The sequence below is a fragment of the Cryptomeria japonica genome, chromosome 9 (genome assembly GCF_030272615.1).
Source record: "Cryptomeria japonica chromosome 9, Sugi_1.0, whole genome shotgun sequence".
Lineage (NCBI taxonomy): Eukaryota > Viridiplantae > Streptophyta > Pinopsida > Cupressales > Cupressaceae > Cryptomeria > Cryptomeria japonica.
Window position 1 is genome coordinate 428,303,861 of NC_081413.1, and position 23,060 is coordinate 428,326,920.

A 23,060-nucleotide genomic window follows, 5' to 3' on the forward strand; every position below is an offset into this window, starting at 1 on the left:
ACACCGTTTATTATTGAGCGACAGTTAATTGGTCAAATTTTGAGATAGTTTGGTATAATCCAGCCTATGCCTACTGGTGTGACGATATATGCTTGGTGGTATAGAGATAAGCGAGATTGGGGACCGTCGTTGTCATTTGAGATTGCTCGTGCAGAGTTTGTTGCTACTACGAGAGTGGCTTATGATATGAGATTACATATTATTGATCCCAAAGTTACTGCAGATTATGCTCAATACAGATTAGTGCACCCTTTTCCTCGCATTACTGATCCAGCAGATCCTCCTCCCAACTCAGGAGATGAGGATGATAATTCAGATGATCCAGTTTCTAGGAGATGGAGATGAGAGCTCAGAGCTACTCATGAGGCTAGGGGAGGTGGATATGATGGTGGGGATGGAGGTGGTGATGGTAGGAGACCTAGACAGAGGGGAGGTCGATTGAGAGTCCGTGGAGGACCATTTGGACTAGCTGGCAGGATTGAGAGACCACATCCTATGGGTGGGAGAGATGTTGGACTGATTGGGAGAGAGCATGGCAAGAATGGTATGAGATCACCGAGAGGGTTACCATTGATAGGAGATAGGGTGACTATACTGGATGGGGGTTGTGGGAGAGGCATTGATTTTGAACAGATTCAGCCAGATCCTTGAGTTATTGTAGTGCATGGTGGAGATGATGAGGATCCTGAGGATCATGTCCCCCTGATTAGACGACGGGTTCGGAGAGTTACTCAGACCAAGATTTCAGCAGTTGGATAGGTTGGTGGTGAGGGGATTGGGGTTCATGCACCACAGCAGGATTTACCAGAGCAGGTTGCACAAGTGGATGATATGCCAGATGTGGTTATACTAGAGAATGATGTGTCAGAGCATGATACCATTGATAGTCTGAGAGCATAGATTGATCAGCTTCGAGCACAGGTGCAGACTCTTATGACTGAGCGGGATAGAGCTATTAGGATACAGCAGGATACTTAGGGTCTTCTAGATCATATTCAGCAGGTTGGATTAGGTACTCTCTCGGTGGATACTATTAGAGCATTAGTTTGGGCTGGGAAGGAGACTTCCCACTAGAAACAATGATATGAGGAGGCAGTTCCAGAGAGTGAGAAAGCAGGTAATTATCATACCACCGTGTTGATGGATACTAGCAGTGGTGGGGTCATGGGACCTCTTGAAAGGAGTGGTGATCATGGGAGATAGGCATCTGGAGGATCTTCTCACCCACAGCCAAAGAGACGGACAGAGTCAAGTGGTAGTGGTATAGGACAGCCTTGACTTTGATTTGCATTGGATGAGGCATTTGTATTATTTATCTGATATCATTGTATACTTGGACTTTTATTGTTTTATGATGATCTATATGCAGACATGGACTCTATATGATGATGATCTTTATTATTATGCTTATATGTTACTCTATTTGATGATGATGTTTTATGCATTGATGATCTATATGCTTTGATTATATGGATGTAGTGATTATATGTATGATGTTATGAATGTTATTATATTTGATGATGATACTTCATGATAAATGAAATGCACTTATTTAAATGCAAATTAATGCAATTTTTGAAATGCAACTAAATGAAATGAATGATGATTAAAATGATTTTAAGAAATGAATGCACCTATAATGATTAAATACAAATTATTTTTGTTTGTCCAAGTATACTCAATCTTTATTTATGACCGTTGATCTGTTAATGAAATGATATGCTTATAATGCAACTGACCATTAATGCTTATAATGCAGACGAATAATGAGCTAATCAAATGATCTTAAATAAAAAATTGTACTGCCATTCTTCATATGTGATCTTGTAACAGTGCTTGATTTCATCGTTGAGCTTTAAAATGTTGTAAGAAAATACAAGCAACTTCACATAATGATTCAAGATGACCTAAGTATTTCTTACATGGATTTTGATATAGCAAGTTAATACAAGCAACATGATATAATGGATCAAGTTGACCTGAGTATTGCTTGCAGAACAGACAAGGATTATCTCCTTTCATGCATGACTTGGAACGTCCTCGTTGATCTTTTGTTGATCATATCCTGAGACAAGTTCATACCGTAGTAAGAGATAAACAACAGACAGCAATCAAAGAAAATAAGCATGCCCCATCATAGCTTCTCTAGTCATGGACATCCTTGAGTCACATAGAGTACATGATTAGCAATAAAATCAAGATATAAACACTGAATCTTGTATGTCATTCACATGTTCTAATGGTCATTAACTGATATAATCATCTTAATGAATTATCTTTGATAATCCTTTATAGCTTGTTGGTTGATTCTTCATTTTCTAAGTTTGATGATTCAGTTGTTATGAAATGCCTTGATTTTCGTTGCTTTGTTGCTCATTATCTGTTTCAAAATCGTAGGTGTTTTTTGATTTTCTAAGTTTTTTGAATGTTTTGGGATTTTTAAAGATTCAAAAGATCACCCTATCAAAAAGGAATTAGGATTTTTCCCCCAGTGGAAACAAAAAATTATTATGGATGTATGAATTGATCAATATCCAAACCATGGCAAGATACAAATGCAGATCGATCGATGCTGATAAAATCTAAGATAGTGACTACGACAAGTATGTCAAAGATTAGTTAACTGTTGGTGAGCTGCATATTTCTTGCTAAATGGTTAAGAGCAATGGATGCGAAAGACGAAATGGATAAGCTAGCAATAGATAGCAATGATAGATGTGATAGGATGGAGTGGATAGGTGTGCAAAGCGATCTCATAGATGGAGGAACTCACTTTTTAGATAGCGCCTGTTTACCAGGTTTTCACCATCTAAATTTATTCAATTTTTTTGCTTTTATTGATTTTTTTCAGGACTTTATATGCTTTTTATTGATTTTTTTCAGGACTTTATATGCTTTTTATTGATTTTTTCAGAACTTTATATCTCAAGCATAGAATTTCTTGAGATGGATAGAATTGATAGGTTCATCAAACCAATCACCTTCAGGAGTAGCTAACTTGTATGCTCCTGATCCATATGTTGCTACTATGACAAAAGGTCCTAGCCAATTTGGTTCAAATTTTCCCTTCTTTTCTCGGTCTTGCTGATTTCTTGGATTCTCCCTTAGAAATATATCTCCAATCTAGAAAATACATGGCTTGACTCTGTGGTTATAGCTTCTTTCCATTCTTTGTTGGTATACTTTCAAATGTTCTGTTGCATTTTGGTGACGTTCCTGAATCAGTTCTAGTTCTTGGAGTCGAGAGACTCGTTGTTGTTCTTCTGGTATAAGACTGTGCAAGGATACACATAGAGAAGGTATCTCTACTTCTATAAGTAATATAGCTTTTGATCCATAGACCAAACAATATGGAGTTGCCCCTGTTGGAGTGCGGACGCTAGTTGGGTATGCCCAAAGAGCAGGATTTAGCTGAATGTGCCAGTCTTTTCCAGCTTCATTTACTATTTTCTTCAAGATTTTCAAGATAGTTTTGTTTGATGCCTCAGCTTGACCATTTCCCTGTGCATAATATGGAGTAGAGAACCTATGTTGGATATGAAACTGTTCACATAGTTCTTTCACATCTTGATTTTTGAATGGTTTTCCATTATCAGTGATAATGGTCATAGGATCGCCATAGCGACAGATTATATAATTCAAGATGAATGATGATATTTGTTTTCTTGTCACTGTTGTTAAAGGCACTGCTTCAATCCACTTAGTAAAATATGCAGTAGCAATCAGAATGAAATTATGTCCATTAGAAGATGAAGGATTGATCTTTCCTACCAAATCAAGGCCCCATGGTGAAAATGGCCATGATCTTGTCATAGGATATAACTCTTGTGTTGGTGCATGGATTAGATTTCCATGGATTTGACATTGTTTACATTTTCTAGCATAGGTGAATGAATCTCTTTCCATAGTAGGGCAAAAGTAACCCATACGGATAATTTTCTTAGCCAATGTTAAACCACTTGAGTGTGTATCGCAAATACCCGCATGAATGTCATTAAGAACTCTCTCAGATTCATCTTTTTCAAGACATCTCAACAATGTACCATCTAGACCACGCCTATATAGGATATCAGCAATAATGGTATAGCGAGAGGACTGGCGGATAAAGTTTCTTCGTTAATCATGAGATAATTCCAGAGGAAGGATATGATCTTTTAAATATTGGTAGGTTTGACCATATAATGATTGACTGGTTCCTAATATATTGCAAATTTGATAGGTATGCTGTGATTGGATGGTAGGGGTTAAGATATCTTCCATGAGAAATTTGTAACATTGTTTATTCTCTTTATTTTGCAAGAGAGATGCTATTGTATCCATTGCATCTGCTTCTTTATTCTCATTTATGGGAATCTGTGTGAATGTAATTTCTTTAAAGTGCCCTTTAAATTCCTCTATCAACTATTTGTATGGCATAAGCTTATCATCCTTTGTTTGATATTCATCATTTAGTTGATTTATGACAAGTTGTGAATCACCATAGACATGTAGTTCTTTAATATTCCATTCAATGGCCATTTTAAGCCCTATAGCCAATGTTTCATACTCTGCAGTATTATTGGTGCATGGAAATCATAGTCTATATGATTTAGGAATTGTGTGTCCTTGAGGTGTGATGAAAAAGATTCCTGTACCTGATCCATATTGGGTATACGAACCATCAAAGTATAATTCCCAAAAGTTTGTACTTACTATCAAGATATCTGCATCAGGAAATTTGATGTGCAAAGGCATGTTATTATGTAGAGGTGCATCAGCCAATTGATCAGCGATGACTTGTCCCTTGATAGCTTTCCGATCAACATATTCTATGTCAAATTCACTCAGTATCATAACCCATTTGGCTAGTCTCCCTGTCAATGTTGACTTTCTCAATAGATCTTTGAGAGGATCTATCTTTGCTATTAGTTTTACAGAATGAATCAACATATAATGTCATAGCTTCTAGGTTGCAAATACAACTGCTAGACATATCTTTTCAATTGAGGAATAATATAACTCATAGCCAACAAGCATTCTCCTGATATAATAAACTGTTCTTTCTTTTCCTTCATCATCATGTTGAGCTAGGAGAGTGCCTAATGATACACTTATTGCTGAGACATAGAGTAACAATGGTTTCCCCTTGGTTGGTGATATCAGTACTGGAGGACTCATAAGATATTCTTTTATTTGCAAGAAAGCTTCTTCACATTTTGTATCCCATTTGAATGGAATATTTTTATGTAGAAGATGGGTAAATGGAAGACATCTATTAGCCAATTGAGAGACAAATCTCCTGATCAATTGCAACCTTCCTTGTAAAGATCGCAATTGACTTATGTTCTTGGGTGCTTCCATCTCCATGATAGATTTAACTTTTCCAGGATCTACTTCGATGCCACGAGCTGATATAATGTATCCAAGGAGCTTTCCAGAGGTTACTCCAAATGCACATTTCTTTGTGTATACGGTGAAAATGGATAACAACAATAATATTGAAAGACTAAATAAATTCAACCACAAAACCCTAGCCTAACAACAAAAAAGATCCACCATAACATATGAAGATTACCTAAGACAATGCAAATCAAATGAAATCACAAAGATTATACCATCACATGTCCAATAGGGTTTGGATCTCCATTCTTCCTATCTCCATTGATCTTGCTTGATATAGTTACTCTCATATTTTATGTGCACAAGAGCTAAACAAAGAACGAAAATGTGGTTGCAAGTAGGATTGCATATGCAAGTTCGAAAGCATAGTGTAGTCGAGTGCGCAATTGAGTTAGTTTGGGTCTGATAATGAAGGAAGCATCTCCTTATATATAAGACACCATAAGAAATGGAGGGATAAGATTGAGAGGTGTAAAAGATAAATGGTCGGCTATGATTAAAGGGTAGGTAAAAGAAATAATAAAATAATGAGAGGGTAGGTAGTGTAGAAATTAAGAGATGAATGACATGTGTCATAGGTAGAAAAGGTTAATGAATTAATTAAATAAATAAAGATTTATTTAATTAATAGAGGAAGTGGGATCAATTAAATAAATCAGATATTTATTTAATTAGGAAAAGGACAATTTAAATAAATAAATGTATTTATTTAAATGAGAAATAAGGCTAGAAGAGGATAAATGAATTAATTAAATAAATAAAGATTTATTCAATTAATAGAAGAATTAGGCTTAGATAATTAAATAAATAAAGATATTTATTTAATTAGACATGACAATTTTAGGTGTCTACATTTTGCCCCTCTTTGAGACAATGCAGCTTGTCGCATTGTTTCAAAGAAGATAAGATGAACTGATACAAACTTGCCCCAAGATGGGAATGATATGCCCCCTCGAGAGATTGGATGAAAATGTCTAAAAAGGTCACAGACAATCTCTCGATAAGAAAGGAAGGCTAGAATGGACTGACCGAATAGGATAGAGTGACAGAGTCACGAGATAATGAAGACTGACTTAGGCGAGGGCTAGGGCTAGGGCTAGGGTAGTCTATAAGATAGACCACGAGAGAACACATCCTCATTGTCATCCACACATCCAAGAAATCAAAGTGAAGAGAGAAAATTGAACAGCAGCAGTCAGCAGTGATGGCATTGGTGCATAGATTTGATCGTGTTCACAGATATCAGAGGCCAGCAGATGCAGGAGAGTCGGTAAGTACCACAAAACCTCCTTGTACTTTGTCACATTAATTATTGTAATTAATGCATGTTCTGATTGAATGAAAAATAGGTTTTAAGGACCCAAAACCATTACAACATAGATAAAATGAAAAGCTGAGAAAATAGAGTCCTCATACAAAGCGACTGGTCCAAAAAACCAACGAACAGAAAAAACAGCTAAACAACAAAAAACAGCAAAGAACCCAAGGAGACACTACATAGTAATTTTCTTCAGCAGATCCTCTGCCTTAGTCACCAGCTCATCATAGGTCACCCCAACTGCTTTTAGCTCCTCCAAGTCCTTATTCACTTTCTTTTCCTTCCTCTTTCCACGGGTACGAGTTCTGGGACCTTGGGCTTCCCCGGTTCCTTCTGCATCCAGGTCAATTTCCTGGGTTTCCTTTTCATCATCAAGCTTGCTGATGAGGGTATAGGTGTTGTTGGTTGAGATTTTCAGAATGCTGAGACTCTACTCCGCAATGTTCTTGAGGCACTCCTCTATCTTGTCCACTTTGGCAACTATATCCGAGAGTGTTTTTTCGTTAGTTTCCTCTAGGGTTTTTCTATCCTGTATCTCCTTTTCAATTTTCTCAAACCGGGGATTAAAGGTATCTCTGATGTCTTCCGCTTTGGCAATTGTGTTCTTCAAATCTTCAATATAATTGGCCATAGTGTTCCCCTCTCCAATGTTAATGGTCTCCAGGATCATGACTCTGTTGCAGAGTTTTTTGTATTCATCCACAATATTCTTATTCCCATCAATAAGCCATTCAATGGTTTTCATAAAACCCTTCAAGGCCTCGAGGTGAGGACCAGGAGAAGGAGTAACTTTACCAGGGGTTATCTGTTCATCTTTAGCAATATGGAGGGTAGAAATAGTGTCAATGGCTCTGGGGGTCTCCTCCATAGTCTCCATCTCCAGGATTTGTTCGGCTTCCAGGGTTCTTGTTTGCTTGTCCTCTTCCGGTTCCTTGCCTGTGTCCTTCGAATCTTTTCTAGTCTCCTCTATTTTCTTTTGCTTCTTCCTGGGTTGGGCTTGGATTTTACTTTTTTCCTTCAGCACTCCCTTAGGGTTCTTCTTCTCCTCAGGGAAATCAAAGTCCTCTTCTTCCAAAGAAATACTAATCAAGGGTTTGCTTTGGGGTTTTTTACTCTTAGAAGAAGAGGGTCTTGATTTCCTCTTCTTGCTCCTCTCATACTCTGAGTCATCAAAGCTTTTCTCATTTTCAGTCGAGGAATCATTATCTGAATCCTCCTCCTCCGAGAAATCAGAATCAGACATTTCTTCTTCCGAATCCATAGAGAGCTACATTCGATTGATTTTACTAGCCTTTAGATGATCATAAATGAGGACCATAAGTCCCTGGTGCATTGCAGTGTCACCCCGCAGATTTTTTTTATATGCTTTTAGCGATGCATTCATAGAACAGAGCAAGAAATAAGGGAAATTCACCTTATCATTATGCTTAAAATGATTTAAGAGGACAAAGTGATATCCATATACTTTCGTAAACCTGCCATCTAGAGTTATATACCTCATTAAAACAAAGAGAATTTCCCACCAGGGCTTTGCAAAAGCCCTAGGTGGGTAATAGGTTTTGCTCAACTTTACCAGTCTTTTCTTCTCTTTCTCTGTGACTGGGTACCTTTCAATGGCTTCCCTGTTGATCTTCCTGTCTCTGTAGAAATTGCAGCCCTCCCTTTTGAGTCCCGTAGCTTTAGCTATTAACTCTTCGTCAATTTCCACCAGTTGGTCACCCATTTTAAGCTTGCCCTTCTTCCAATTTTTGTAGAAGAAGCTGGTTATCTTTCCATCACGGCCATGGAGTCTCTCAAGGAAGCTCGAAAGACCACCCTTCTGCAAAATTTCCCACACCTCTTCTTTCTATTTCCACTCCTTGCAACATCCTGGCTCATATCTTCTCCTATTTTCGCCCATGGTGTCATTTCTCACAGTCAAGTTCAGGTTACAGAGCTGGTGAAACAGAAAGCTTTTCGAAGCTAAAACAAAAGCCCAGAAAGCATGCGTAGCATTATTGATTTGACAAGTTATAATGCATGTTTTGCTAACTTTGATGTTATAATGAGTAATTCCCTCATTATCGAAGTAACTCGAAGTGCTTAATGCATGTTAGGTAGCGCAATAAATGTGCTTTAGGTAGGTCTAGAAAAATGTCAAGTGGGGTAAAAACGATAAGGCGTGTCTGCGTCATGAATGTGCGTTTATGTCTTCTAGGGCAAATCGGCAGTTCTGTGATGAACATACATTGTCAATTTGATAAGCTATTGAGAGGATACACTCAAGCAAGTCCTCTAGGGAAGACTAGGATAGATCAAAGCACTTTGTGATGAACAGGGAGTACCAAGACATAGTACTTTGTGATGAATAGGGAGTACTAAAAAGAGCAGCACTTTGTGATGAACAAGGAGTGCAAAAAAAAAATGATCAGCACTTTGTGATGAATAGGGAGTGCAAAACATGTAGTACTTTATGATGAACAGGGAGTACCACTATGATAAATAACAACACTTTGTGATGAACAGGGAGTGCCACTAGAATAAAGTGTCATAAGCACAAGGATAAAAAGCAGCATTTTGTGATGAATAGGGAATGCCACTATGATTGACATGATTGATTCGCTTGACGGCAAGAGTATCTACTTATGCTGGAGTCATGAGAGAGATTCCTATCGACTCAGAGGTTATGACCAGAGCTGACATTCGAGGATAGGGATTCCATTGAGGTTATGGGTCTGAGATACATTCTGTATGTGCCTGAGTTTCGGGCGAACATGGGATTGCTAACTGCACTTGCTGAGAGGTGGCACTCTGAGACATGCACATTCGATTTGTTGATGGGTGAGATGACAGTCACCTTAGAGGATGTGTATAGGATACTGTGGATACCGATCGATGGGGACCTGATACCCTACGATGGAGATGGAGACGGGGAGGCATTGAGATGAGTGTTCCAGGATCCGGGATTGGAGATAAGGGCTGGACACATGGCATGGGACACGATGATAGCGACAGGACTGGCACTACCAGCAATGCTAGGAGGAGTGATCAGTAGGTTCCTATGTCCAGATAGGGTGACACGGGGGTTGGCTATGGGCTGGGGGAGCACCTTGGAGACACTGGTTACACAGCATACCAGATATGCCTGGGGACCGTGCGTGTTGGCACACTTGTACTATGAGCTTCATCAGTTTGTTTATCATGGATCCGTAGGATTGGGCTGCGGAGTTACATTGTTGCAGGTTTGGGCATATGAGCATCTACCAGTTACACGGCCGATACATTTAAGAGGTCAGGGTCATGGACATAGTTTTGTTCATCTATATGATATGATTACCTCACAGCCACAGATTGGCAGGTTGGAGCACTGGTGTCAAGTGATCGATGAGATTGACACTATGATATGGAGGTCGTACCACGAGTGTGAGCAGTGGGAGGATGATGTAGTGGATCTACCCTATACCTTCAGGAGAATATATCTGATTGGGCAGATGCCCTATGTACCTGAGAGGCAGTTAGTGGACAGGGTATGCAGGCAGTTTGGTAGGATCCAGCAGATGCCACGGGGTTCTGGTATGTATGCACGGACAGTGCGAGACCAGGCACACTTTGAGCCACTATTATCATATGATCAGGTCATGATGCAACTGGTAGAGATGGTGCCCATGCCATGGGATATGTGGCCTGAGATTGAGGATGTAGGTATGGATGTCGAGTACACTACATATTGGGTTGAGCATCCATTTCCACGACTGATAGACCTAGGGGAGCAGATAGATGGAGATAGTGGGGGGGATGAGGATGATGATGGAGATGGTGGGGGGAGAGGCCGACAGAGGAGGTGAGGTGTAGTTGGAGAGAGGAGCATGGCTCCACAGAGAGAGGGTGGAGAGGAGAGGGAGGCTCAGGTGGTGAGGGGTCATGGTGGATTTCCACTACAGGTGTCAGCAACACAGGGTCCTAGACAGGTGTAGGGACAAGGACAAAGGTAGGTACAAGTATAGGCACAGGCACAGGCATAGGCACAGCCACCAGTACAGGGGGAGCCACAGGCACAGGGGGCCGAGGAGGAGGAGGATGAGCTATTTGAGCTGAGGGAGATCTTCCAGGGACAGGCAAATGAGATCTAAGATCTGGAGAGGGAGACAGATAGGCTCGGGAGATAGTTGAGGGATACTGAGCAGGAGCAAGATCAGGCTATCCAGCGCTATACTGAGGCTGAGACAGCATTGAGGGCTAGGAGGCAGGCGGCAGAGGACATAGGGGCTGGATACACCTATGTTCTGTGGGTAGGGGAGGAGATAGGTTATTGGAGAGACCTATACTATGGGGCAGTGCCACCAGAGTAGCAGGCGAGGAGCTTCCATAGACCATCGCGGACAGCAACGGCTACTGGAGGGAGTCAGAGGAGACAAGCGTCCAGCGGTGGGGTTATGGGTCCACCACCACCACCAGATAGAGGGGGCAGGAGAGATGATCCTGGGGTGGGTCCTTCCAGGGCTTAGACTCCATCGAGGCCAGGTGGCTCCGAGGGAGAGAGTTCATCATAGCCATAGAGGGCTCCCTATGAATCAATTTTGTACCATTTTGTATTATGATGTAGACACCTTCGGGTGATTGTAGCCATATGATTTTGACATCATTATATCATGACACTTTTGATTATATATATATGAGATGATTCATCTTTGCAGAAGCTATATGCATGTGTACCTACGTGTTGCTTATGTTCCTATGATGTATGTTTCTATGTGATGGTTATGATATGGATGCAAATATGTACATGATGAAATGCAATATTTTTTTTCTTCTATGTTTTTAATATGTTATGCATATGTGAATGTAAATGTATGAAATGCTAATGAATATGATAATGCAAATGATTATTTACATGATGAAAATGTAAAATGTGCTAATATGTGTTGTGTGCATGATGTGATGCAATTGTGATATCTATATGTATGTATGAAATGCTTAATATGTGGTAATGCAGGTGCAACTACATGAAATGCAGATATTTTTTTGGTGTATCATTATACTCAGTCATGTGATAGCAGGCTACATGGACTCAAGAAGGATGATGGAATTCAATCAAGAAATGGGAATGGAAGATAGAAGATATGGAAGTGAGAGAGCTTCTTGTGCGTTATCATCATTGAGCTTTATTATGGCAAGTAGGTTATGATAATCGAGGCATATGTTCAACCCAGAAAGTCATTGTACCTGTTTGCATAGAGATAAGATAGTCACAAACAAGGAATGCCCCAGTTCACACTAGACTCTCAGTGTCCTCATATCCTTGGACAAGTCATAGCATTACTAAGAGACAATCCACAGACAGCAAAAGAAAATAGGTGACGATACCCCATCCTCGCCTTTCTAGTCAAAGACATCCTGGAGATAGAACCTCTAGTCAGAGACATCCTAGAAAAGCTAAAAGACATGTCACCAAAAGATTAAAATCAAAAGAAAACCAAGACTCGACACCAACATCCACTGTAGTCCTCAAGTTTAGTGTCTCTTGTCACTTGTACAAGTCTTATTTGATTGTGGTCACAATGTTTACTTTCACAAAAAGCATAGATAGCACTGAACCATAATGTTGTCTGAGTCTGTTGAAAGATTTGATTTGTTGAAGCCCATTGTTACTATTGTGTCTCATCTAAAACTAACTGAATCCATGCAATGGATACTTTATTGTGGAGAAGATGAAACTTTATTGCGGATTGGCAATGCAAGTGTTTCTTTATTGCGGATTGTGCACGGATAGACTGAAGAAAAGTGGAAGAAACTATTCTCCTTAGAACAGGTGATGCTTTCAGTTCCACACCCATTACTAGATGTAGGATTTGCCTTAGCCACAGATAGGAGCTGATTTATTATGGATGGAAAGGGGTGAAAAGGAATGTTTATTATGAATGGCTAACCAATCTTAGGTAGATCAATAACAAGCCATGATGGGAATGGGTAAGTTTGTTGTGGATGAATAGGTTGAGAGTGTGTGCAAAGTGAAGTGATGAAAGAGAATCTTGAAGGAGGAAGGAGAAATGTCTCTACGCATAGTGCTAGTGATCCAATTTTCACCATGGTACTTGCCTAGGGTGCCACCGAAGTGGTTTTCACCGTTGGACGAAAATATTTTTCTTTACTTTTTTTTTTGAATTTTTGAATTTTTTATGATTTTTTTGTATTTTTGAATTAGGATACTCTGAAGAGCTATGTGTAAAACCTACGAAGATGTATGTTGTTGATAGGATCCTCCAAAGGTTCACCCTCTGTAGTTGAGAGTTGATATGCACCAGATCCATAGGCTGTTGTGATAATGTAGGGACCAAGCCAGTTTGGTTCAAACTTTCCCTTCTTCTCTCTGTCTTGCTGATTTTTAGGATTTTCTCTGAGAACCAAGTCATCTACCTCAAATGTACGAGGCTTCACTTTATGATTGTAGCTGACTCATTCATTGTTGATAAGCCTTGATATGATTAAAAGCAGTTTGTCTTCGTTCATCCAATAGTTCAAGTTCTTGTAAGCGAGAGACCCTGTAGTCTTCATCACTGATAATGTTTTGCAAAGAGACTCATATAGAGGGTAACTCGACCTCAATAGGTAAGATAGCTTCAGTTTCGTAGACAAGTGAATAGGGTGAAGCTCCTATAGGTGTGCGGACACTTGTGCGATAAGCCCAAAGTGCGGGATTAAGTTGGATATGCCAATTACGGCCAGCATCGTCAACTGTCTTTTTCAAGATTTTAAGGATTGTTTTATTAGATGCCTCAGCTTGACCGTTACCTTGGGGATAATAAGGTGTGGAAAAATGATGGGTAATATGGAAGTGGTCACAAAGTTCACGAACATCCTGATTTTTGAAGGGACGCCTGTTATCAGTGATGATGGAAACAGGAATACCATATCGACAAATGATATAGTTGAGAATGAATGTAGCAATTTGTTTTCCAGTGACTTGTGTGAGAGGCATGGCTTCGATCCATTTTGTGAAATACTATGTGGCAGTGATGATGAATTTATGACCGTTGGAAGATGGAGGGTGAATCTTGCCTATGAGATCGGGTCCCCACTGACAAAAGGGCCAAGGAGTCGCAATTGGTTGAAGTTCTTGTGGTAGCGCATGGATGAGGTCTCCATGAAGTTGACACTGCTTACATTTCTTGACAAACTGATATGAATCTTTTTCCATATTGGGCTAGTAATATCCAGTCCTGATGAGTTTATTGGCTAAGGTAGGACCACTAGAATGTGGACCACATATCCCTTCATGTACTTCACGTAACGCAATCTGAGCTTTGTCGCTTTCTAAACATCTAAGAAGAGTGCCATCTAGACCTCGATGATATAGGATATCAGCTAAAATGATATATCAAGAAGATTGGCAAATGAAAGTGTGACATTGATTATTGGATAGGTCAGGAGGTAGGATATTGTCATGAAGGTATGCGAAAATGAAACCGTATAACTGGGACTCAGGACCAACAACACATATCATCTCAGTAGGAGTGATTTCATATGAGGGAACCAAAAGGTAATCCACCAAGAACTCATAGCGGGTCTCATTCGGTGGTAGATCAATTAGTGAAGCAATTGTAGCCATGGGATCCATAGCTCGATTCTGCTCTCTGGGTATCTGCTCAAAGTCTATCTTTGTGAAATGTTGTTTTAGGTCATCCACCATTCTTTTGTAAGGCATTAATTTATCATCCTTTGTTTGGTAATCATTAGTTTCCTGATGAATTACAAGTTGAGAGTCCCCAAAAACATGAAGTTCTTGGATCTTCCACTAAACTGCAATCCGTAATCTAGTTGTTAATGCCTCATATTCCACTATGTTATTAGTGCAGGGAAATGATAATCAATATGATTTTGGTATAGAATCCCCTTGAGGAGTTATGAAGAGGATGCCAGCTCCTGCCCCATGCTATGTGTATGAGTCATCAAAGTATAGTTGCCAAGGCTTTGCATGTGACACTGTTAAAATGGATTCATCTGGAAATTCTGAAATTAGAGGAACATCATCTAAAATGGGAGCATCTGCTAACTGATCTGTGATAGCTTGTCCTTTTATTGTTTTTCTATCCACTCAGGAGCATCACCCATTTGGCTAGTCGCCTAGTAAGTGTTGCTTTATTGAGAAGGTATTTCAATGGATTGATCCTTGCAACCAACTTAGTCTTATGAGTTAGCATGTAATGTCATAATTTATACAAAGAAAAGACCACAGCGAGACATGCATGCTCAATTGGTGTGTAGTTTAGCTCATATCCCACCAATGTGCAACTGATATAGTATACTGCCTTTTCTTTGCCCTCAGTAACTTGTTGTGCTAAGAGTGCCCCCAGTGTTGTTCAAGTAGCTGATATGTATAGTAATAGAGGTTGGTCCAGAACTGGTGGCATCAAAACTAGTGGATTCAGAAGATAATCTTTGAGTGTCTGGAAAGCTCGTTGACAATTATCATCCCATTTGAATTTGATGTTTTTATGTAGCAAGTGCTGAAAAGGATTACACTTATCTGCAAGTTGTGTTATGAATCTTCGTATGGACTGGAGTCTCCCTTGCAAAGATCAAAGTTGACTAATATTTCTTGGTGGTTGCATCTCTAGGATGGCCTTGATTTTTGTTGGATCGGCTTCAATTCCTCTTTTTGATAGAATGAATCCCAGGAGCTTCCCGAAGGTTACTCCAAAGACACATTTCTTGGGGTTTAATCTTACTTTATACTTTTCCAACTGATCAAAGATGACTAAAAGTATGTCCAAATGTGTATCTCTGTCTATTGATTTACCCAAGAGGTCATCAACATAATCTTCCATAGTCACGTGCATGAGATCATGAAAGATAGTAGTCATGGCTCTTTGATATGTAGTGCTTGTTAGGTCCCGGAAACAACTGAGAGGGGGGGTGAATTAGTTGTCTAATAAATTCAAATCAAAAACCATTAAACCAACTTAATTCTTAATACCGGTAAACCAGTTAAGTATGCCGGTAGATAGTGTTAACAGTAAATTGCTATACCGATAAAGATTAATGCATGAAACACAAACATAAAGTCATCCACAACACATAACACCAATATTTGTATGTGGAAACCCTATAAGGGGAAAAACCATGGTGGGAAACCTTACCCACAATCAGATGATACTGCTACATATAGTAAGTGTACATAAATGGGGTTTGCACATGCAGAAAGGCCAACAGCCTAGAGCTCACTGCTCAATCACAAAATGGGAGTCACACTAACTACAGTTGGATGGTTAAATCCAATAAGAATGTACTGCACAAAATAGCATCTTCATATGCTGGATTTAGTACCGATGTAATGCTGATATGCTTCTACAAAAACCTAGCTTCACCTTCAAATGATGTCTTCGTGTATACCTCTGCTTAATCTCGCATATACCTTCTCACAATCCTTTTTCTCATTCCACATTCGATCTTACAAATAAGATCTTACATTTATACCATAACCTAAGACCAATTTTAGTAGGTCGGCTCTACAAGATATTACAATAAAATCATTTGCAAACAATATAATATCTGATGGAATAACTGATTGAACATGTTGGCTTAATACATTTACAACAATAATAAATCATCTCCATAGCGTGCCATGCTGATCTAGAAAATATAAACCTGTCGGTGTAACCCTAGGTAACCCTGGACTTATTTGTTGGTAACAGCAAATATGCAAATATGAATATACCAATGATTAATTCTTCAAAACAAAGCATCCACACGATGTCTTCATCATTACCAAGTGTCTTCCATATCATTCCAAGTGTCATTGATCATTATATCCTGCTGGTGAACATTATATCCTGTCGGTGAACCATATACCAGTAACTCTGCAATAGTTACTTGCTTGTCAGTGAATGCTGCTAGATCTCCAAAGTGCTAGTGTTTTAGTAGGTGTTGACATCAATGACAAAACCATACCAAAATACCAACAACGCTTGCATTTTTTAGCCCAAAGGGCATGACATTCCAACAGAAAGTTCCCCAACGACAAGTGAATGTTGTTTTGTGCTAGTCCTTGGATGTGATTTTATTTGATTATAACCAAAGAATCCATCCATCAAAGATAACATCGCATGACCTGCTGTCAATATTTGGTAATGGAAAATCATCCTTAGGACAAGCTTTGTTGATGTCTCTGAAATCTATACATATTTTGATACTACGATCTGGTTTACTGACAGGCACTAAGTTGGAGATCCATTCGGGATAATCAATTGGGCGTATGAATCCGAAATCCAATAATTTCTCAAGCTCTGCTTTGACTAATAATGCGACTTGTGGATGCATCTTTCTTAATTTCTATTTCACTAGTTTTGCCCCCGGTTTAACTGTCAAATGATGCATTACCAAATCCGGATCCAATCTAGGCATATCAGCGTATGACCATGCAAAGTTGATTTGTCATTTTGTGAAGAAACTTATGAATTTTGACCTTTTTGACTCTATCAAAGATTGAGCCAGGAATATGTTGTGTGGAAATTTCTTCTGTGCCAATGTTTGTTTTGATAGTCTCCTCTACCAACATGGATGACTTTTCCTCATATGATGCTGGGAGAATGTCGAGCCTTCCATCTTCGGGTGCCTCAGAGAGGTTTTTGCCCTTAGATACATCCTTTCTTTTTACTTTTTTGGGGTCAGATAGCGCCACAATGTGGTTTTCTCCATAAGACCCTTGGTTTGTTTTTATTTTTATATTTTTGCGACTAGAAGGCCCAACACCCTCACCAAAATATGCCACGCTATTGAGTTCTATAGTGTATCTCACTTTATGGTCCCCAGGGGGAAGATCATCTCATATGCCAAGATAGTCAATAAAAGCTTCATCATTTTGGAATGTGTCAAACTGTGTAGGTCCTTCGTGGTCCCAGTCAATAAGTTGGTGGTGAACAAGGGGAAGGCCATTGATGTCTTTGAAGTTAGCAGGGCTAAGAGTGAAGATGCAGTTATATTTAGGTATGTCGAGGTAGTCATCAAGGTCATCATTGGCACTCTCCTCATCAGTCTCAATCGTGAACGAATCCAAATTATCATCACTAGTAGCGCACTCTGGGACAGGTGTTCTCATTCTATGTGATTTCAACCTAGGACCTAGAGGCAAGGACTGTATGGGATCCTCTGGGGTTGTTTCTTGACCAACTTTGATTTTTTAATAAAATTCCTCTTCTTCTATGGGTTCATCTAGCTCTCTGGATGTCTTGGTGAGCTCGTAGTCACTAGCAGATTTGTCTGAACCCCATTCTCATTCATTGGAGTCTGTGGAATAGCGATTCTCTTGTTGAATTTTGGTAGCTTTGATTTGTAATGCTTCTTCTGTCCTTTGAGTGTGGACCTTGGAAGTCATGAAACCAAGTCCCTTCAAGTGTTCCTTTTTGAATGTCAATTCAAGTTGTAAAGGTTCAATGATGCCTTCCTTTCTTAAGCCAAGAGGGCTTTTGCCATCATACCCAAATTTTTGTAGGATCTTGAACCCTTTGCCATACTTTTCACATGGTATGCTAATGTGATCTTGTGTATTATTTTCAGGGTCTTTGTAAAGCATTTTGTATAAGTCTTCCTCTTCCAGTTCATCCCATCTTTGAAAAATAGTAGGGTCCCATTTGAGTATAATGATAGATACCTGCTTATTAGGATGTGGTCTTCCATATACTTTTGGTGAACTCATGACTTGTTGTAAGTACATGGTTTGATTCAAAGTGTATTCACCCATGCCCTTGTCCTAGAATTTGCCTTTAAGCTCACCTTGTTTTGAGGTCAAAGGTTTTAATGATTCTGGATCAATGTATGCAGAAGAACGAACAACTTCCTTATTACTTGGGATGATCATTTCAATTTTCGGTCTCAAGTTAATGCAGTATATGAATGGATTAGGATCACCATTAACTGTTATCTTAACTCCATTGTGAGGAAACTTAATGCATTGGTGGTATAAAGATGGGACTTCCCTCATTTCATGAATCCAAGGACATCCTAGTAATATATTGTATGTGAGATCTAGGTCAGACTTGACAAACCACATCCTTCGTAACTGGCCCAACTCTGAGAGGTAAGGTGATTGTGCCCTTGGATGAATGTTCCTCATCATCATATGCCTTGATGGTAATTTTGTTTGTAGAATTCACATCTTTATCAGAATATCCCAATTGTTTAATATTGCTCAATGTACAAATGTTTAGACTTGCTCCTCCATCTATCAGGACTCATTTTATTCGATGTTTGTGTATGAAGGCTTCAATGTGTAAAGGTGCGTTATGTGGCTGACTTACAGAGGCATCGTCAGCTTCTGTGAATGTAAGGAAGTGTGGAATAGAAAGGTATCCCACCATGGCTTGAAACTGGTCCACGTTCAAATCAGTAGGAACAGCAGTGTCTCTCAAGATTTTATCAAGAATGGCTTTATGTGCGGGGGATATGCATAAGAGCTCAAGGATGGAGATGAGCGCAAGTGTCTTTCCTAATTGTTCTACAAGGTCATACTCAGGCTTGGTCAATGAGGAAGCTATGTTTTTCATTGGAGCACCTTACAAAGTGAATTTACCTCGATGAGTTGTAACATTACATTCAGAGGTAGGTTCGAAAGAAGATCCAATGCCTTTTAGGACAATCTTGGGTCTTTGGGTAGAACTCTCAGGCATTTTTTCATTGATGATAATGGTAGAGACATAATTGTCCATCGAGATGTGATTGATAGTTGAATCATAGTTATAAGATACTCTGGTATAGTTGGTTTGGTCATATGTGACTTTAGACTTTCCCTTGTCATGTTTTGGGAATGGTTCCTTAAACATCTCATGTTCTTGGTTGGATGAGTGTCCTTCAATCTCAATGTCACCTCTATCAATGAGATCTTGTATGATGTTCTTCATTCGATGACAATTTCCTACTTTATGACCCTTTCTCTTATGAAATTCACAATACTCATCATCATTCCACCAATTTGGTTTAACCTTTGGCTCATATGGAGTGAAATCTGGAACTGTGATTACCTTGTTTGCTACTATCTTTTTGAAAATGGACTCAAGTGGTTCTCCCAATGGAGTGTACTTCCTTCGTGACTTTGAAGTTGTTTGAGTATTCACCTGATTGTTTGTAGAGCTTGATCCAAAAAAAATGATTTTAGGTCGCACTATATTGGCATCAACAACACCATCATTGACTATGTTCTTGCTTTTATTCCAGAATCTTGGCTTATCTTTTCCTTTAAAGTCCTCTTTGTTTTCTTTGAATATTTTGATGACTCCTTTCTCAATTAGGACCTTTTCTGTCGCTAAGCCTTTTTCAATGACGTCCTTGAAGGTGGACAAACAAACTTTCCTTAGATCATAGCCAATGTCTTTGTTAACATTTTGGGTGAACATTTCTACCATTTATTTTTGTGGAATTTCACAAGAGCATCTGCTAGCTAGATTTCTCCATCTTTGTAAAAATGATGAAAAAGATTCTCCATCCTTTTGCCTTGTGTTGCACAAAATAGTGACTAATATGTCTGTCTCTATGTTGTATGAGAAATGTTGGATAAATGCCTCTGCTAAGTCACCCCAAGACTTAATTCCAGGTGGAATTTGAGAGAACCATTCCATAGCTTGATCACCTAAGCTTTGTGGGAATAATCTCATCAAATATGTCTCTTCTGCTACTACCTCAATGCAAGCTATGAAAAATTGTCTTATGTGTGCCTTAGGATCCCCTTTTCCTCTATACTTATCAAACTTAGGTGTCACAAAGTGTGTAGGAAAAGGAGGCATTGTAATGCTTTTGTCAAATGGATAGGGACATGTGTCTCTCATTGTGTAAGTTGGCTTCGGTGTATTTATGTCCTCCATTTTCTTCTATAAATCCTTGATTTGTTGTTCCAAATTGTTCTTAGGTGGAGACCAACTTCTTGGACCATACCCCATGCTTGAGGCACCAATTGGAGGAGGAGCATGTTGCATATATGGATGATATTGATCATACACATGTTCATATGGAGGAGGTCTATAATGATGTTGCGTATATGGACCACTTGGTATAGAGTCATGTGGAGGAACGGCATATCTGTTTTGTCCATGTATACCATACTCTATAGGAATATCATGAGTTTGTTCTAGTGTGTTGCCCCCAAATTTGACACGGGGTTTCCTTGTGTCCAAATTTTGAGCATGCCTTTGAATATCCAATTGCTTTGGTGGTTGATCCTTAGCATTGGTATGTGATTGAGCATATTTTTCTGCATAAGACTTCCATAATGGTCTACAAAGCTGAGTATCATATGCTTGACCATGTGTGTATGGGACCTCTGGTTTTTGAAACAAAGATGATGGTGATTCGGGCACCATATGTGGTCCTCTATTGCCTCCACTATTAGGCCTCCTTTGATCCATGTTGAGGTGAGAGTGTTGCAAAGGTCGATTTTCCATTATTTGAGACATGTCAAAATCATGAGGTATCTTGGCTCCACTTTGTGCCATCACTTGTAGAAAGTATTGTCTATCTCTCCTCATTATTTCCTCAACCAATCGATTGAAATGGGGATTCATAATGGTGTCTTCCACTTCTGCTGAATGTATGGAAAAGTTATCCACATTGTCATTATGTGTATCATTGTTGTTTGTAGTGTCCATGTTCTTGACATTTGGAATGTTTCTATAGGCATCCATGCCAGGTAATGTAGTATGATCAGAATTGAAAAAGATATCATTGTCATATTCATAGGAACTCATGTTTGCAGACTCTTGAGCCTCTTTAGTTTCTCTCCTAGATTTTTGGGAATGGGTTTCAACCATGAACTAGGTATTTACCAAGATGTGGGAGACTAGATGAAAATGGAAAGAGTATGGAAGACCAAGAGTTGGATGGAATGTAAATGAATCTGAGGTGTACTTGCAATGTCCAAAGTGTAAGACCAAGTATGTATGTAGTAGAGTAGGTGTGACTTCCAAAGAGATGATAGTTTCTCTTGATGAGGTAAGTTGACCTTGACTCTAAGTAAGACCAAATGAGACCCAAAGGTGATAGACCTTGATGAGGTACCACTTAGAAAAATCTTGTTGTATGTAATGTGTTGACAAAGTATGATGAGGACAAGCAAGTGATGTTTTGACTCAAGTTTAGACAAATGTGAATGTAATGTAAGGTGTAAAGCAATGATGGACTTTGTGAGACCCAAAGATAGGTTGAATGCTAAATGAAAACCTAAAGAGATAGCTTAGGAAGCTCAAGAATTCCGAAACTGATTGCTCTTGTTTGTTGGACTGTTAATTTTTCCAATTTGTGAAGTTGTTGTTGTGACCAAATCTGAATTTTTTGACTGTTTTTCATGACAAGAAGACACAATGATGATGAAGACTCAATGTTTGCAAGTGTTTAGACTCAAAAATGACTCAAAGAAAAGTGTGTTGTTTGATGTAAAATTTGTTTTGCATACACTTGAAGACACAAAAGACACAATGTTTTAATGTTTGGTCTTGAATGTTTGATTGTTCAAAATAAGTCAAGCACAATTCTTATGGCTGGCCAAGACAATAGTTGTTGATACCACATGGAGTTTCCCCTGAGGCTACGCTATTCAGAGCGGATACTTAGATGCTTGACCCCACTGGCTCCACCCTCAGCACTCACTTCTTGGGCCAGCCAAGCATCAGTCCCCATGAAAACTCCTCGTGGTGAACTTTGTATCTCTACTAAGAACTGTATGTGTGTGGGCCACTACTAGAGGTCCGGCCTCCTGCCCCAACAACTAGAAGGATTTTGGCTTCTAAAACAAAAAGGTGCTAGTAAGGGCATCTTCTCGTGTGGCCATACATGTGGTACTTTCAGCTCTATAAATACAGATGGCTCCCAGCTGGTAGGGGTTACGCCCTACAAATGATCAAATAAATTTGATCAAACGGGTTTATGGGGAGACATTGTATCGGTATGAACTAATTAGCACACGTTATCCATAGTTTTCACCATGGATATAGTTATTTATAGTGGTTTGAAAGAAGATGGCTTTTCTTTTGCTACCACTTGGGTCGTTCTCTCCTCACTAGTAGTCCTAATGACCACACGGGGAGATAGGCCCTCTAAAGATTAAACAAAAAGAGCCTATTGCTCAAGACACAAAAAACAATGGTTCAATTCTAATGCACCAATTGAAGTGTTTGCTAATCTATGAAAATAAGGCACACAATGAAAGATCAAAAACCCTTGCCAAGCACCTACAACAAAGATCTATTAGTAGTTTGGATTGTTTGAAATAATCACCCCTTCCTGCAAGCACACAAGTTAGGTAAATTTTTGATCCAAAAGACTTTGTGAAAATAGGGGCCTTCAACAAAACGATTTTGCTTTCAAGACAAACTACAACAATTTCGTTAGCTAGATCTAAAGATGT